The 17,668-nt window shown below is 39.4% G+C and overlaps 1 pseudogene; it reads left to right on the forward strand.

The window, feature by feature from the left end:
* Positions 1–10,706: 10,706 nt before the first annotated feature.
* LOC110256856 (cytochrome P450 2C19-like) overlaps positions 10,707–17,668 on the forward strand; it is a 50,834-nt pseudogene continuing 43,872 nt past the window's right edge.

Genomic DNA, 17,668 nt, shown 5'->3' on the forward strand with positions numbered 1-17,668 from the left:
GTCTCAGACTTTCCTTCTTTTGTATGTAATGCAGGTAAGAAGTGAAAGAAAATAGAGTCGGAAGAGGCCTTTCTTGTCTTCATAGTGATAAGAACAGAGAAGGAGCAAGGGGAAGAGGGCAGAAAAGCTCTTTTTGCTGAGTGTCATCTAGAGTTACTTGAGGTTTGGGTTGGAAAATGAGAGAAACTGTGTCTATGAGCAGCCAGCCCTAACCTGTAGAGAAGTGGTGAGAACATCAACATTAGGGAGGAATGAAGAGTAAGTATTAGAATTTATTACTCTGGTTTATGTCAACACGAAAGATGCAAAATATTCTCATTACTTTGTATTTCACACTTACAGGAAAATGTTACTATGTACTTTCATACTTACAATCATGTGTTCTAAGTGTTATTATTTTCTCTCTAAACAAGAACAACATCCTGGGAAGATGTTAGCAGATTCTATTTTTCTTTCTACATCCCATCACCTTGCTTTCTTCTTAACATCAGTGTGTTGGCAGTTATGATACTTTGGGATCCTGAAGGCTTTAGTCTCATGACATTTCTGAAGTATAGAGAACTGGGAGATTAAGGGTATGTTTGGGACTTATCCCTGAAACCCAATAGAAATGAGAACTAGACATTCCTATTGCATATGTGTTATTTTCTTGATTTGGAAGGTTTGTTACAGTTATATAGGAGATTTCGCTTCCTTAAAGAAAAGATCTACTAAAATAATTCAGGTCTTTGGAATCAGGTCAGCAATTTACCTTCAGAGGTTCAAAATAAAATAATTCTTTGTACATACTACCTTGTTTTCTTTCTGACACTTATATTTGTTTAAACACGGTGTGAAGGTAACTATTGGCTCATATCCAAAATAAGTTAGTTGTTCCCATATGAAGACTCAGTATTGCCAGTGGACATCTGAGAAGTGCTCAGCAACATTAAGGGTCATGGAAATGCAAGTTAAAATTTTAATGAGATATTCTTATGAGCCATCAGAATGGTTAAAATGAAAAAATTTTATACTAAGAGTAGGCAAGAAAGCAAAGCATCTGGCCTTCTTGAGTAAAACTGTAAATGGGTTCTACCATTTGGACAATTCTTTGGCATTCTTTACTGGAAGTCAATGCATGTGTGTCTAGCAGTTCTACTTCTAAGTATGTACTTAAGAGAAATGCAATACATTGGGATATGAAGAAAACATGTATCGGAACGTATGTAACAGACCAATCAAATGATCACCACACAGGAAGAAAATGAAATGTCCATAACAGTACAATGAAAAAAAATGATGGAATTCTTTTTCATGACCTGTATCTTGGTATACAGATATATTCCCTTGGTGTTAGTGAGTTGACCTGCACATTTAGAACACGAGTATTTTTCTCTCTGTGTATAATGCTTCAATGGAGAAGATTATTTAAAGACAAAGAGATCTCTGGAAGAAATATTTGAACAGTAATTTCAGAGAGTTTCCCACAATTAATGTCAGACACTATGCCACAGATTCAGGAAACTCAGAGAACATCAAGTAGGAAAAATATCCCAAAGTCTACATGTAGGCACATCATAGTCAAATGCAGAATATACAGACAAAGGAAATGAAAGCAGCCAGAGGAAGAAAACATCTTACGTACAGGGGAACAGAATAAAAATTATGTTGGAATTATCTTCAAAATGAAGGCAGAAAGAGAGCAGAGTGAGATATTTGAGGTATTTAAAGGAAAAAGCTCCCACCCACTTTTATTTATGTATCCCGTGAAATTATCTGTAAAAGTGAAGGAGAGGGAGTTCCCGTCATGGCTTAGCAGTGATGGACCCAACTAGTATCATGAGGATGTGGGTTCCATCCCTGGCCTCGCTCAGTGGGTTAAAGATGTGGCCTTGCTGCAGCTGTTGTGTAGGTTGTAGATGTGGCTCGGATCCCGAGTTACTCTGGCTGTGATGTAGGGCAGCAGCTGCATCTCCAATTTGACCCCTAGCCTGGGAATTTCTTTATGCCTGTGAGGCCCTAAAAAGCAAATAAATAAATAAATAAATAAATAAATAAATAAATAAATAAATAAAAAGTGAAGGAAAGGAGTTCCCTGCTGACCTAGCAGTTAAAGACTCAGCATCATCAGAGTTGTGGCCTGGGTTTGATCCCTGGCCTAGGAACTTCTGCAGGCCATAGGAGTGGCTACAAAAGTGAAGAGAAATAAGGATTCTTGGAGTTCCCATTGCAGCTCAGTGGAAACGAATTTGACTGGTTTCTTTAAGGATGCAGGTTCAATCCTTGGCCACGCTTAGTGGGTTAAGGATCCAGCATTACCCTGAGCTGTGGTGTAGGTTGCAGATGAGGCTCAGATCTAGCATTTCTATGGTTGTGGTGTAGGCTGGCAGCTACAGCTTGGATTCCACCCCTAGCCTGGGAACCTCCATATGCCACAGGTGTGGCCCTAAAAATGACAGAAAAGAAAAAGCAAGAAAGAAGGACTCTTAGACAAATCAAACTGAGAGGATTTGTTTCCAATACTTGACTGGCAGAAATATCAAAAAGAAGTTTTCTTCAGAGAGAGGAGAAATAATAAAATTAAAAAACTCTAATTCACGTAAGCAAAGAAAGAGCATTCCAGAAGAAATAATGGAAGATGGAAGGTAACATAAGACTTTCATTTTTATTATTAATTCATCTAGCAGAATAGTTTATCTGTGATAATAATAGAAATAATGTGTCTAGTGATTATAGACTGTGGATAAATGAAATAAGTGAGGGCAGATATATCCATGATGCTAGAGAATATATTCTCATAGTATATAGTATGTTAAATAGAAGTGGAGATAGACTTTTTTTTTTTTTTGCACTCACAGCACATGGAGGTTCCCAGGCTAGGGGTCCCATCAGAGCTACAGCTGCTGAAATATACCACAGCTCACAGCATCGGCAGATCCTTAACCCACTGAGTGAGGCCAGGGATCGAACCCACAACCTCATGGTTCCTAGTTGGAGTTGTTTTTGCTGCACCACAATGGCTACTCCCTGAGATAAACATTCTTGTCCCATTCCTGATTTTAGCAGAAAATCTTTCAGCTTTTCACCATTGTATATGACATTAACTGTGGGTTTGTCATGCATGGTCTTTATTATGTTGAGATATAGCCTCTCCATCTCATCTTTGATGAGACTTTTTATCATGAATGGATATTGAAATTTATCAAATGTTTTTCTCATTAATTGAAATGATCATGTAATTTTTATTTTTCCTTTTGTTAATGTGGTATATCATAATAATTGATTTCTAGACATTAAACCATCCTTACATCCCTGGAACAAATAGCCCTTCCTCACCCCCCTCCCCTGATCATGGTATATGTTGCTTCCTGTGTAATGTACAATTCAGTTTGCTAATACCTTGTTGAGGATTTTTTCATCAATATTCATCAGAGATACTGGGCTGAGAGTTTCTTTTTGGCAGTGTTTTTGTCTGCTTTGGTGGCCTTGTGGGATGAATTTTGGAGTATTCCATCCTCTTCAACTTTTTGGAATAGTTTGGGAAGGATAGGTGTTGGGTCTTCTTTATATGTTTGATAGAAATCCCCTGTATAGCTTATGTTTGCTGGGATTTTTTTTTTAAATGACAAATTGTGTTTCACTACTAGTGACCCATCTATTCACATTATCTATTTCTTCGTGATTCAGTCTGTGAAAATTGTATGTTTCCAGAAATGGATCCATTTCTTTTTAGGTTGTCCAGTTGGTTGGTGTTAACTGCTTGTAGTATTCTCTAAAAAAATTACCTGGGAAGTCCCCAGATATTTGAGACAAAACAACACACGTCTAAATCAACCTAGGTCAAAGGGGAATCTCAAGATAATTAAAAGATATTTTTGAACTAAATTAAATGAAAATCCAACTTACCAAAATTTATGAGATAGAATGAAAGGAGTGCTTAGAGGGAAATGTAGAGAGTCCATTCATATATTAGAAAAGAAAGAAGATTTAAGATCAATAATGTAAAATGTCCACCTTAGGGAATTAGAGAAAGAGGAGGAAAATTATATAAAATTCCACAGAAGAAGGAAACCAAATATCAGCAGACACCTATGAAATTGAAAATAAGAAATCAATAGATCCTTGTGCTGTACAGTAGGACCTCTGCCAACCCCAAACTCTCTGTCCATCCCACCCCTTACTCTGTGCCCCTTGGCAACCACACGTTTGTTCTTTATGTCTGGGTCAGCTTCTGTTTTTTAGATGGGATCATTTGTGTCATATTTTTGATTACACATATAAGTGGTATCATGTGGTATTTGCCTTTCTGTTTCTGACTTACTTCACTTAGTATGAGAATCTCCAGTTGCATCCACGTTGCATCCACGTGGCATTATATCCACACAGTACCACAGTGGGCTTCATGCCAAAATACAGAGTGTACATGGGGCCATGGACTTTTTTTCCTTAATTTTTTTATTCTAGTTAGTTTTAAGTGCTGTGTCAATTTCTGTTATATAGCAAAGTGACCCAGTTATACATATGTATACATTCTTTTTCTCACATTATCCTGCAACATGTTCCATCATGAGTGATTAGATATAGTGCCCTGTGCTATACAGCAGGGGAACTCATTGCCTATCCATTCTAAATGCAATAGTTTGCATCTACCAATTACAAACTCCCACTCCATCCCACTCCTTACCCCCTCCCCCTGGCCACCACACATCTGTTCGCCATGTCTGTAAGTTTCTTTTCTGTAGATAGGTTCATTTGTGCTATATATTCTATTCCAGATATATGATATCAAATGGCATTTGTCTTTCTCTTCTTGACTGGGACTTCACTCAGCATGAGAGTCTCTAATTCCATTCATGTTGCTACAAATGGCATTATTTTGTTCTTTTTATGGCTGAGTGGTATTCCATTGTGAATATGTACCACATCTTCTTCATCCATTTATCTCTCAGTGGACATTTAGATTGTTTCCATGTCTTGGCTCTTGTGAATAGTGATGCAATGAATATAGGGGTACATATATCCTTTTTTTTTTTTTTACTTTTTAGTGTCACACCCGAGGCATATGAAATTCACAGGCTGGGCATCACATGGGAACAGCTGCCAACCTATACCACAGCCACAGTAACGTGGGATCTGAGCTGCATCTGCAACCTACTCCACAGCTCACTGCAGCGCTGGATCCTTAAACACACTGAGAAAGGCCATGGATTGAAACCACATCTTCATGCATCCTAGTCAGGTTCATTAACCACTGAGGCACAAAGGCAACTCCTGCAGGTATCTTTTTGAACGAAAGTTTTGTCTGGATAATTACCCAGGAGTAGGATTTTGGGGTCATATGGTAGTTCTATATTTAGTTTTCTGAAGCATATCCATACTGTTTTCCATGGGTTGTACCCATCTACATTCCTACCAGCAGTATATGAGGGTTCCCTTTTCTCCATACCCTCTCCAGCCTTTGTTATTTGTATACCTGTTAATGACGGCAATTCTGACCAGTGTGAGGTGGTACCTCCTTGCAGTTTTGATGTGCATTTCTCTAATAATTAGTGATTTTGAGCATCTTTTCATGTACCTATTGGCCATCCATATGTCTTCTTTGGAGAAATGTCTAGGTCTTCTGCCCATTTTTGAAAGGGATGGTTTGGGTTTTTTTTGTGCTGAGTTGTATGAGTTGTTTGGAGATTAGGCCCTTGTTGGTTGCATCATTTCATAAAGCAGGTTTCATAAAATATGTTCATAAAGTAAAACATTTATTTATACAATTAAGGTTTATAGTTGCTTTATTCATAAATTTATGCCCAAACGTGGGAACAACCAAAGTGTCCATCAATTGGCGAGTGTATAAACAAACTATGATACATCAATAGAATAGAATATTATTTCTTGTTAAAAAGGAGTGAGGAATCAAGTCATGAAAACACACAGTGGAATCTTAAGCACATTACTGAGTGAAAGAAATCAATTTGAATGCTATGTATTGTCTAATTCTAGCTCCATAACGTTTGGGAAAAGGCAAGATTATGGCGATAAAGTAAGATCAGTGGTTCCCAGGGTCCTGGGAAGGAGGGATGGATTGATGGGCCATGGAGCATTTTTAGGGCAGTGAAAATATCCTGTATGATACTTTAATGGTGGGTACAGGTCATTCTTCTTTCATCAAAATCCAAAGAATATACAAAGAGTGTAATCTTTGACTTTGGTGTATGTCGTATGATATGTCATACGTATGGTACTTGTCAATGTTGTATCATTGATGATGAGAAATGTACCACACTGGTGAGGGTTGTTGATGTTGGGAAAGGCTGGGTGTGTGGGGAAGGAGTGTGTGAAAACTATGTACTTTTTGCCTAGATATATTTTGATGTTAAAACTGCTCTAAAAATACATTCTATTACTTAGGAAGAAAACCCAGAACCTGCAATTCCAGCCAGCCTGAAGTTTGCATTACTCTGTGACAGTGGAGGGCTTAATATTTATGTTTTCCTGTTCATTTAGACAGCAACAGAAATGCCATTTGTTATGAGATGCCATTGAACTGGAAGTTGAAAAACTGGGATTCCACTACAAGGCATTTTACTAAGGCAGCAAGGCCATTCTGTCTCCCTGTCACTAACTGCTCATTGGAAGAAAGAAGTGATTTCAGAGATACCCTCAGTAATTGTTTTTGACTCTTTCATTTTAGAAATAGTGATGGCTTCAACAGATGGAATGTGGAGCAGAGCAGGGACATTCATTTCTGTAGGAATAAAATGGTTGCTCTGTAGAAAGTGACTATGTGTATTTCATCTAAAATAACCTAGTGCAGTTGTTTTAGAGTTTAGAGCTGTGTAAGTTAGGCAGCCAAGTACTGTTTCTCTTTGTTCTAATAGAGGTTACACCAAATCTTGGACTCACTCAAGTTTAAAGGTTACAAAACTAAACTTTTCTGGCCCTCATTTTAATCACATGGTGGAGTAATTATTAACTACATTGACATGCCTTGTAACATCATTGACTAGAGAGAATCACGAAATATTGCACACATTCTGTAAGTGGTGACCCTGTGACCTGAATTTTGTCTGGAGGGAAGCTCGTGTGATTCATGAGATGGAAGATCCATTGTAAGGTGTACTACTTGAAGATACTGTGTCCCACACCCACGTACTGACTCTCCAAGGCTCATTTCCTCATCCACAAAGTGGAAGTAATTTCACCTTAGGCAAAGGTAATTGAGAGAATCAAAAGAGTTATTAAGGTGTGAAAATTGTTTTCCATTGGGAATAAAACATGAGGAATAAAACATTTGGGGACTAGGTCCTGACAAATTTATTTTTTCCTTACTAGAACAACTTGGAAATAACTGCTGTAATCAATTTAGAACAAATACGATATCTTTTAGAGCACATGTTTGTAAAGTACTGTCAGTAATCTAGTAATGTTTTGTTATTCCAGTGATATTTAGGTCCTCATGACCACTACATATCATCTCCGGTTTGGGTCTGCTTCTTGTGCTGGTTCTGTGCTACAGGTCTGTTTAATGAAGTCCCTGCTGCCTAACCTCCACTGAATCCACACCTTTCATTCTCTGTAAAATCTCCCTTCCTTGCTGTTGATGAGATGTTGAAATCCCATGGAGTAATCACAGTTAGACATACAAAAATGGAGACTGGAAGCCACCAAAGATCTGGTCTTGAACATATCTCTGCACCACTGAGAACTTGAATTTTCTTTGAAATGCGCTAGACCCAAGAATGGGACCAGCCTTATTCATAACAACACCCACTAGCTGCAATCTTATGGTCTTAGGTCTCCATTGTAGCTATGCAACAATTTCTGACCCCAACCAATACTTCCTTAACAGGAGCTCTTACTTGCCAGATCTAAGATGTTCTTGATAATCAATGTATGTTGTTTTGTGTCTTGCCTTTATAAGCCTATCCCATTTCATAGTCTAGTGGAACATGAGTGTTCCTGTTTTGTTTCTTAAAGTTTAAAACTGTATTGGTGTATAATTGCCTTACAATGTTGTGTTAGTGTCAGGTGTACAGCAAAGTGAATCAGTTATACATGTATCCACTCTTTTTTAGATTCTTTTCCCATACAAGTTATTATAGAATATTGAGGAGATTTCCCTGTGCTACACAGCAGGCCCTTGTTACTTATCTATTTTATATATAGTAGTGTGTATATGTTAATCCCAACCTCCTGCTGTCTGCCTCGAGGCCCATACATTTCCTCTTTGGTAGCCGTTAGTTTGGTAAATGTTTCTTGAATCTATATCTGGCATGCTACAGTCCTGACTCCAAGTCAACACCTCTTAGTTTCAATCAGGTCTCCATTTTCTAAAATTTTGATTAACACGGTGTGTACTTCACCTCATCATCTCTGATGAAGACAGATGCCAAAAGGCAATAGAAGGCCTTGTGTCCTGAGGCAGTTGGGAGGCCTGAGGCATAGTTTCTCAAGCCCTGCCCATGCCATGCTTGAGATTTCTTTTTCCCTCAGTTACCTGAACAAATTTTGCCTCTTTGGTGATGGAGAGGGGAGAATCACTACTTTTCATTTCTTCTCCTGAGAATCTGTGACCCTGTGTTCCTTTGAGTCCAGGCAGGGATGCTGTTTACTGTTATAATTTTGCAAACAGTCAGTCAGGTGTACTATTCAGAGTAATAATTTGAGAGACTTGGTTTTGTATTTCTGAAATTGTTTTGGGGGCAGCTGTGGTGTCAGTGAATGCGTTACAATGAGCATCAGAAGATCTCAGTTTAAATCGAAGTTTTGTTATTTATGAGCCAGGGGACACTGAACATCTCTTGCGTTCACTCAGAATCCCGCTTCCTCCCATTTGAAAACTGCAAAATCATATTCTCCATCTTCCAGTGTTTATTTTGGTGGGGGTAGATGTGGCATTTCAATGTCAAAGCCATGTTCATTTACTTAGGTAATTATTTTATATGCGTTTGATCTTTCAAGATGTGTGAATTCTGTTAGTGTTAACCAAGAGCTTTGAGATTGGAGATCTGGTTGAAATTGATGGGTGTTTATTTGGAGTTTGTTAGACTGCAGGCCAGGAGACACATATCCAAGAAATTAGACTGTGTTCTTCAGGAGTACAAAATGCGGAAATTTATTTATTTCTAGCCTCAAGGGTAGATAATAGTTTTGTCAAGGATTAGGATTGGGAATAACAAGAAGTAAGGATTCTTTATTTTATTTTATTTTATTTTATTTTCCCACTGTACAGCAAGGGGATCAAGTTATCCTAAGTAAGGATTCTTGATAGGTAAGGATTGGTTGGGGTTTGACATGGTTGCATCGTTGTGAGGGTGGAGGGAACTTTGAAAATAGAAGATTGCAGCTAGCCTTCCTAGCATATATTGCTTTTGTTTTTCCTTTTTTGGCTGCCCCATGGCATATGGAGTTCCCAGGCCAGGGGTCAGATCCAAGCTGCATTTGCAGCAACAGTGGATCCTTAACCCACTGTGCCAGGCTGGGAACGAGCCTGCATCCCAGCATTCCAGGAACACTGCTGACCCCACTGTGCCATAGTGGCAACGCCTAGCATATACTGGTTTGAGAGCAGCTAGTGGGAGTCCTTGAATTTGACACAGTTCAGATTTAAAGTTCTCAGTGATGCAGGAACATGTCTGAAACCATATCTACAGTGACTTATCTGGCTTCATGTTGGATGCCTGAACCATAGTTATTTATTTTTATTTTAAAATTCTATTAAATACGTCATCATTAACTATTCTATATATAGGGACATGTCATGCTAGTACAGTACCTTAAAATCTTTTAAAATCTTACATTTTCAAGGACAAAGGGTCCTGGTGTTAGATACAGCATTACAAAATCAACATTAAAAACAAAAATAAAAAAGGCATAGAATACACCAATTGTCCTCAGAGTCATTACCTCCCAGCTGGTCATTGATTTGAATCCAGTGTTATGAGCCCTTTTCGGCATCAAAGTATTTATCTCAGTGGTTCATAATCCTGACTGCACAATGGAGTCCCTACCCTTTAAAAAGAAAAATGATCAATACCTGGACCAAACCCAGGACAATGGCACCAGAATTTCCAGAGTGATCACTGTGTTGTGGAAACCACACAAAGTGTGGCAGTGGAAGGAGACAAATGGCACTCAGATATATGGAAAAGCAATGTTTATTCAGCACCAGTGTGGGCTCAGAGGAGTCACCTCCAGTACCTGAGTACCAGGTCTTTGTTCTCCAGCAACTTTTATTCATTACAAGGTCTTGATTTTCCCATGTAAGCATCCTGGACCTCCCCCTTCCCCAAGCAGACAGCGTTCATCCCTAAGAAACTGAGCAAGCAAGGTAACAGAAGCGGAACTGATAAGCAATGCTGGGTACACAATTAGCAGGGCTGCTCGCTAGGACATAGGGCACACGGTTGCTACATTATTACAAGAAGGGTGGTATGAAGTGAGCATAACTGGAAAGACTTGCAGCTGCATTTTTAGTCAAGGTGAAGTTGTTCCTTAGTTAAAACTCTTATTTCAACTGGACACAGAGAAAACAGACCTAAAGGACAGTTTATTTTTATTTTTATCAGTGGGGCAAAATTGACTCAGAATAGAGTACAAAGTGGCTATAACTGATTGGTTTGTTTCAATCAGGGGGACGAAAGGTGATAGAGCAGGGATCATTTAAAAGCTTTAGACTATTATAAAAGTTACATTTCAGGCTCACAGTTGTCTGTTTAAGAAGAGAAAGCATCATGGGTCTGGTTGTGGTCCTGGTGCTCTGTCTCTCCTGTCTTCTTCTCCCCCCACTCTGGAAACAGAGCTCTGGGAAGGGAAAGCTTCTGCCTGGCCCCACTCCTCTCCCAATTCTCAGAAATAGTCTAGAATTAGACATTAAGAACATTGGCAAGTCCTTAACCAATGTAACTAAGTTTTGAGCTCCTTTGTTGTGTTGCAAAGGGTAATTAAATTAAGCCCAACTCTAAAACTAATATATATTCCTGTGAGCGAGGTGTAAGAAATAGGTCATTGTGAAGCAAATTACTCCCTGCAAAATTTGATATGTCCCTTGGATTTTCAGGCCTGTCGTTATTATAAATAGAGGAATGAAGTAATGTGTTTTGTGAGGAGAGTAAAATTTAGGTCTTTATATAGTAGAATCAAAATAATGAAGTGGCAAAAGTTGGGAGTGTTGCTTCCCTTCTTTGTTTCATAGCCATTTGCTATGATTTTGCACTGAAGCTAAAAAGTAAGTGAAGTGTTTGGTGCGTAGAGATTTCCTTAGAGAAGCCAGGTCCTATGTGAGTTGTGTGTTTTCTTCAGGTGAAAGATGTGATGAGTCAGGGTCCAGCTGGTGGTCAGAGCATTCATTTGGATTCTGCAGGAAGCTGCTGTCTGGACCCTAGGAATGCTACAGAATGGACAATACTGTTCTTGCATGAGATGCTGCATGTCCTGGCACTGCCTCTATGACATTTACTCTCTTTTTGTGCTAGTACTGCTAGCAGATCTCAAACTAGGATGGATATTTGAATTATCTGATTTTTGTTTCTATGTTTTTGTTTTATTTTTTACTTTTTATTTTATTTAATTTAGGGCTGCACCAGCTTTGAAGCCTCTGTATACTAACCACGGGATGCTAAAAATGAAATAGAGGAGTTCCTCTCATAATGTAGTGGTTAATGAATCCAACTAGGAACCATGAGATTGTGGGTCCAATAACTGGCTTGCTCATGGGTTAAGGACCCGGCATTGCCATGAGCTGTGGTGTGGGTTGCAGATGCAGCTCAGATCCTGAGTTGCTGTGGCTCTGGCGTAGGCGGGTGGCTACAGCTCTTATTCAACCCCCGGCCTGGGAACCTCCATATGCCGCAGGAGTGGCCCAAGAAATGGCAAAAAGTCAAAAATAAATAAATAAATAGCATTCCCTGACCTCAGTTTCCTTATTTATAAGTGGAGCAAATAAACCTGCTAAAGGTGCTGATAAGAGGATTCATTGTAATCTGTGTGCCAGTTGCTCAGGGGATTGCCTGGCACATCACAGGACATCCATAAGTGGGAGCTCTAATAATTACCATCATATTTATGTATTAAGTTCAGAAATATTTGAGGCTGTATGTGGCAGAATAAAAACATAATAGTAGCATGATAATACATTCTGCATCAGGTACAATATATTATCAAATATTTATTTTATTTTATTTTTTTGCTATTATATGCATCTCCATTCCCAGTTCTCAAAAGTCTACAGCCCTGCACGATCAAGATGGCAGAGGAATAAGATGTGGCATTTACCTTCTCCCACAAACACATCCAAAAAAACCATCTACATGTAGAACGATTTGCACAGAACTTGTGCTGAACACTGGCAGAAGACCTTAAACCTCAAAGAAAGGGGAAGAAAGCCTCCACCTAACTGGGTATAACAAATGCAGAAATGAGAGAGAGAAAGGAATCAGGACAGGACTAAAACTCCTGAGAGGGAGCTGTGAAAGAGGAAAGGAACCCACACCCTGGGACTGATGGGGAGATCAGCCAAGATGCTGGGATCTCAAAGCCTCCAGGAAACATGCAACAGCTGAACTGAGGAGGGCAATGCAGACAGAGAGCTGCTCAGATGGTCAGTACCACCTCCAAGGACACCACAGCTTGAGTCAAGTGGCAGGGGCCTGGGTGCTGAGACTCAGGCTGAGGAGGTCAGTACTGGGGACAGGACTAGGGTTGGCTGTGTGGAGACAATATGAGGGGTTAGGGATTGGTGTGCCAAGGACTAGGGAGTGGATCACCAGATCTGAGGCACCCTGGGAGTTGGTCTGGGCCCACATGAGAAGCAAGGTGCTATTGTTGGGGAAGACTGGAGGAGGTGAGGTAGATTTCCATAGGAATATCTTTCTCAGTGCATGTGTGGACTCTTGGAGGGCAAGGCTATGGGCACCGAGGTGATTACTACACAGGCTATGGGCACTGGCCCCTCTTGTGTGGACTGGGGTGGTGGTGCCTCCTGCATGGGCTAAGTGTGATGGCATATCTCTTGCATGATCTCTGGGCAGTGGGGTCAGTCTCAGCCATCTCAGACTCCAGAGGTGGGCATTGCCTGCCACTGCTAGGGGTCTGTGAAAAGCCAAGAGCTGCAGCCCTGCAGGTTGCCACAGAGGAGGACCCTGCAACTGAGCACCACCTGGTATTACTCTCACTCCCCTGGGAATGCACATGGCCTGCTGCTGCCACTGCCAAATGCTCCAGGCACATTTTACACCTGCCTGAGGATAACTGCCACTTCCCAGAGCCCAGCAACTGGGAGCAGGCTGCACCACCTTCTATGGGTTCTTGTCAATATCAACGGCCCAGCAACCAGACACTTGCTACTAGCCTGGCCTGGTGGCTCCACCTCCCTGGAAGCACACACAGCACCCTGACAAGGGGTTAACAGCCTGCACACACTAAGGAAAGAGACAGCCATCATCCAAACCAAAAGCAGCTTGAAAAGAAACAGTAAACCTTTACAAAATACCCAGAGGTGCTCCCACATTTAAAAAGCCTTCCAAGATTTTGGGAGCTGTTTTCTTTAAACTCACAGAATGAGAAAAATATAAGCAAAGTGAAGAAGCTCAGGAACCATTTCTAGTTAAAAGAACAGAAAGGTTCCCCCTGAAGGAGCAAAAAATGAAACAGACACTGACCTCTGCAGTCTAACAGACACCAAGTTCAAAAAGGAGACAGTGGAAATACTGAAGGAATTAGAATGAATACAAAGCAGTTAAGAGTGTATATGAACAGTAATGCGGATTACTTTAGAAAGGATCTAGAACATATAAGGAGGAGCCAACCAACATGAGAAAGTTCATTGTCAGAGACACAAGCCAAGTGAAAGGCCCTGAAGAGCAGAATGAATAATGCATAGGAATGGCTTAGTGACTTGGAAGATAGAATCCTGGAAATCACCCAATCAGGACAGCAGACAGAAAAACAAATGAAAACACATGAAAGCAGTACCAGAGACCTGTGGGATAAGATAAAGCTGGACAATCTACACATAATAGGGATTCCAGAAGGAGAGGAAAAAGCAAAGGGGATTGAAAATATATTTGAAGAAATTATGGCTGAAAATGTTCTAAATCTGGAGGAAACAGATATCGAGATATAGGAAGAAGAGAGGGCCCCAGACCATTTGACCTCAAATAGACCCACACCAAGACATATTATAATAAAAATGGCAAAAGTTAAAGAGAGGATTCTAAAGGCATCAAGAGAGAAACAAAGAGTTAATTGTAAGGGAACCACTCCCCCCTTAAGGCTCTCAGCTGTTTTCTCTCTAGAAACACTATGGGCCAGTGGCAAGGTATATTCAGATATCTAAAAGGGAAAAATTTGCAGCCTAAAATGCTTTTACCAGCCAAGAGTATCATTTAAAATAGAGGAATTTCCCCAACCAACAAAAACCAAAAGAGCAGAGCAATCCTAAACCTATTCTAAAAGAAATACTGAAAGGGCTCCTCTAAATAAAAAAGAACTGAGAAGAAATAGGATGGAGGAAACCACAATTGCAAAGGAATCACTTAAGCCAGTATACAGATCTAAAAGGAAAAAAACAAACAAACAAACTGCTGGAAAAGTGACAAAGGCCACAGAGAAATACAAAGAAGGACAGTGTTTAATGTCCTTCAAGGGATCCATTCAAGAAGAGGCTATTACATTCATCAATATATGTGCCCCTAATTTAGGAGCACTCAAATACATACAACAAATATGAAGAGACGGAAAAGGATTAATTGATGGGGACACAATAAAACTAGGAGGCTTTAACACCCCACTCACATCAATGGACAAATCCTCCAGACAGAAAATCAACAAGGCAACAGAGATCCTAAATGACACAATAGAAGGTGTAGGCATAATTGATCCTTTCAGGATATTACATTGAAGAAAATCAGAATGTCCATTCTTTTGAAGTGCACATGGAACATTCTCAAGGATTGACCACAGACTGGGGCACAAAACTAACCTCAACAAATTTAAGAGTATAGAAATTATTTCAAGTAACTTCTCTGACCACAATGGTGTGAAACTAGAAGTCAACCACAGGAAAATAAGTGAGAAAAACTGCCCACATGAGGACCAACCTACATGCTACTAAAAAACCGATGGGATAAAAAGGAAATCAAAAGGGAAATTTAAGAATATCTTGAGAGGAATGGTAACAAAAACACAACCATTCCAAATCTATGGATGCCTCAAAAACAGTTCCAAGGGGGAAGTTCATAGCCTTCCTCAAAAAGAAGAAAAATCTTAAATCAACAACTTAACCTACCACCTAAAAGACTTAGACAAAACCTCAAGTCAGCAGAAGGAATGAAATCAAAAAGATTAGAGGAAGTCAATAAAAGAGAGATTCAAAAATGATAGAAAAAGATGAATAAAACCAAGATCTGGTTCTGTGAAAGGGTAAACAAATTTGACAAACCTATGGCCAGACTTCCTAAGAATAGCAGAGAAAGAATTCAAACAAAAGTACAATTGATAAAGGAGATCTCAACGGATACTGCAGAAATACAAAAAACCATAAGAGAATACTATGAGCAATTATATGCCAACAAATTTCACAACCAAGAAGAAATGGACAACTTTCTAAAGGCATGCAGCCTTCCAAAACTGAATCATGAAGGAATAGATCAATTGAACAGACTGATCACTAGAATTTAAATTGCGTATGTCATAAAAACACTCCCTACATACAAACGTCCAAGACCAGATGGCTTCACAGGCAAATTCTACCAATCATACAAAGAAGAACTTATACCCACTTTTAAAAATTTTTCCAAAAGGTTGAAGAACATGGAACCCTCCCAGCGGCATTCTATGAAGCCACCATCACCCTAATACCAAAACTGAGCAAAGATACTACCAAACAAGAAAATCATAGGCCAATATCTTTGATGAATATAGATGCAAATATTCTCAACACAATTTTAACCCACTGAATCCAACAACATATAAAAAAGATCATACACAACTACCAAATGGGGTTCACCCCAATTTCATAGAGATGGTTCAATATATATAAGCATATCAATTAATGTCCTATACCACCTTAACAAAAGAAAAGCCAAAAACCACATGATCATCTCAAGAGGTAAAGAAAAAGCACTTGACAAAATCCAACATCCATTCATGAGAAAAACTCTTACCAAAGTGCGTATACAGGGAACATATCTGAACATGATCACAGCCATTTATGACAAACCCTCAGGCAATGTAATAGATGCAGAAAAGTGGAAAGCCTTCCCACTGAAATCTGGAACAAGACAAGGATGCCCATTCTCACCACTTTTATTCAACATAGGATTGGAAGTCCTAGCCACAGCAATCAGACCAACAGAGAAATAAAATGTATTCACATTGGAAGAGAAGAGGTAAAACTGTCACTCTATGCAGATGATCTGATAACTGTCTATAGAAAACGCTAAGTACACACAAAAACTACCTGAACTGATCAATGAATTCAACAGAGTAGCAGGGTACAAGATTACCATTCAGAAATCGGTTGCATTTCTGTTTACTGACAATGAAATATTAGGAAGGGAATATAAATATGCAGTATTTTTAAAGTTGCACCCCCAAAAATTAAATGCCTAGGAATAAACCTGACTACGGAGGTGAAAGACGTACATGCTGAGAAGTATGAAACATGAATTGAGGAAATTAAAGAGGATTCATTGAAATGGAAAGATATTCCATGCTCCTGGATTGGAAGAATTCATATCATTAAAATGGCCATACTCCCCAAAGTAATCTAGAAATTCAATATGCAATCCCTACGAAATTAGCCAAGACATGTTTACAGAACTAGAACAAATGAAAAATTTACATGGAACCATAAAAGACCCAGAATTGCCAAAGCAATCCTGAGGGGAAAAAACCTACCAGGAGGTATAACTCTCCCAGACTTCAGACAATATTACAAAGCTAGAGTAATCAAGACTGTGTGGTATTGGTCCAAAAACAGACATACAGATAAATGGAAGAGAACTAGAGAACCCAGAAGTAAACCCAGACACCTATGGTCAATGAAGCTTTGACAAGGAGGCAAGAATATAAAATTGGAAAAAGAGAGTCTCTTCAGCCAGTGGTGCTGGGAAAACCGGACAGCTGCATGTAGGTCAGCAAAACTAGAACACACCCTCACACCATACACAAAAATAACCTCAAAATAGCTTAAAGACTTAAATATAAGGCATGACACCATCAAACTCCTAGAAGAGAACATAGACAAAATATTCTCTGACATCAACCTTACAAATGTTTTCTTAGGTCAGTCTCCCATGGCAAGGGAAATAAAAACAAAAATAAACCAATGGGACCTAATCAAATGGACAAGCTTTTGCAAAACAAAGGAAAGCATTAAAAAAAAGACAACCTATGGAATGGGAGAAAACACTTTCAATCAATGCAACTGACAAGGGCTTAGTCTCCAAAATGCGCCAATAGCTCCTATGACTCAACAGCAAAAAGAACCAACAACCCAATTGGAAAATGGGCAGAAAGCCCAAATGGACTTTTCTCCAAACACCTACGGATGGCCTACAGGCACATGAAAAAATACTCACCATCACTTATCTTTAGAGAAATGCTATTCAAAACTACAGTGAGGTACCACTTCACACCAGTCAGAATAGCAATCATTGGTAAGTCTATAACTAACAGATGTTGGTGCAGGTGC

The sequence above is a fragment of the Sus scrofa genome, chromosome 14, assembly GCF_054392235.1.
Source record: "Sus scrofa isolate SSC_HxYL_T2T_F1_AM1 chromosome 14, Sscrofa_HxYL_maternal_Yorkshire_Landrace_v2.0, whole genome shotgun sequence".
NCBI lineage: Eukaryota > Metazoa > Chordata > Mammalia > Artiodactyla > Suidae > Sus > Sus scrofa.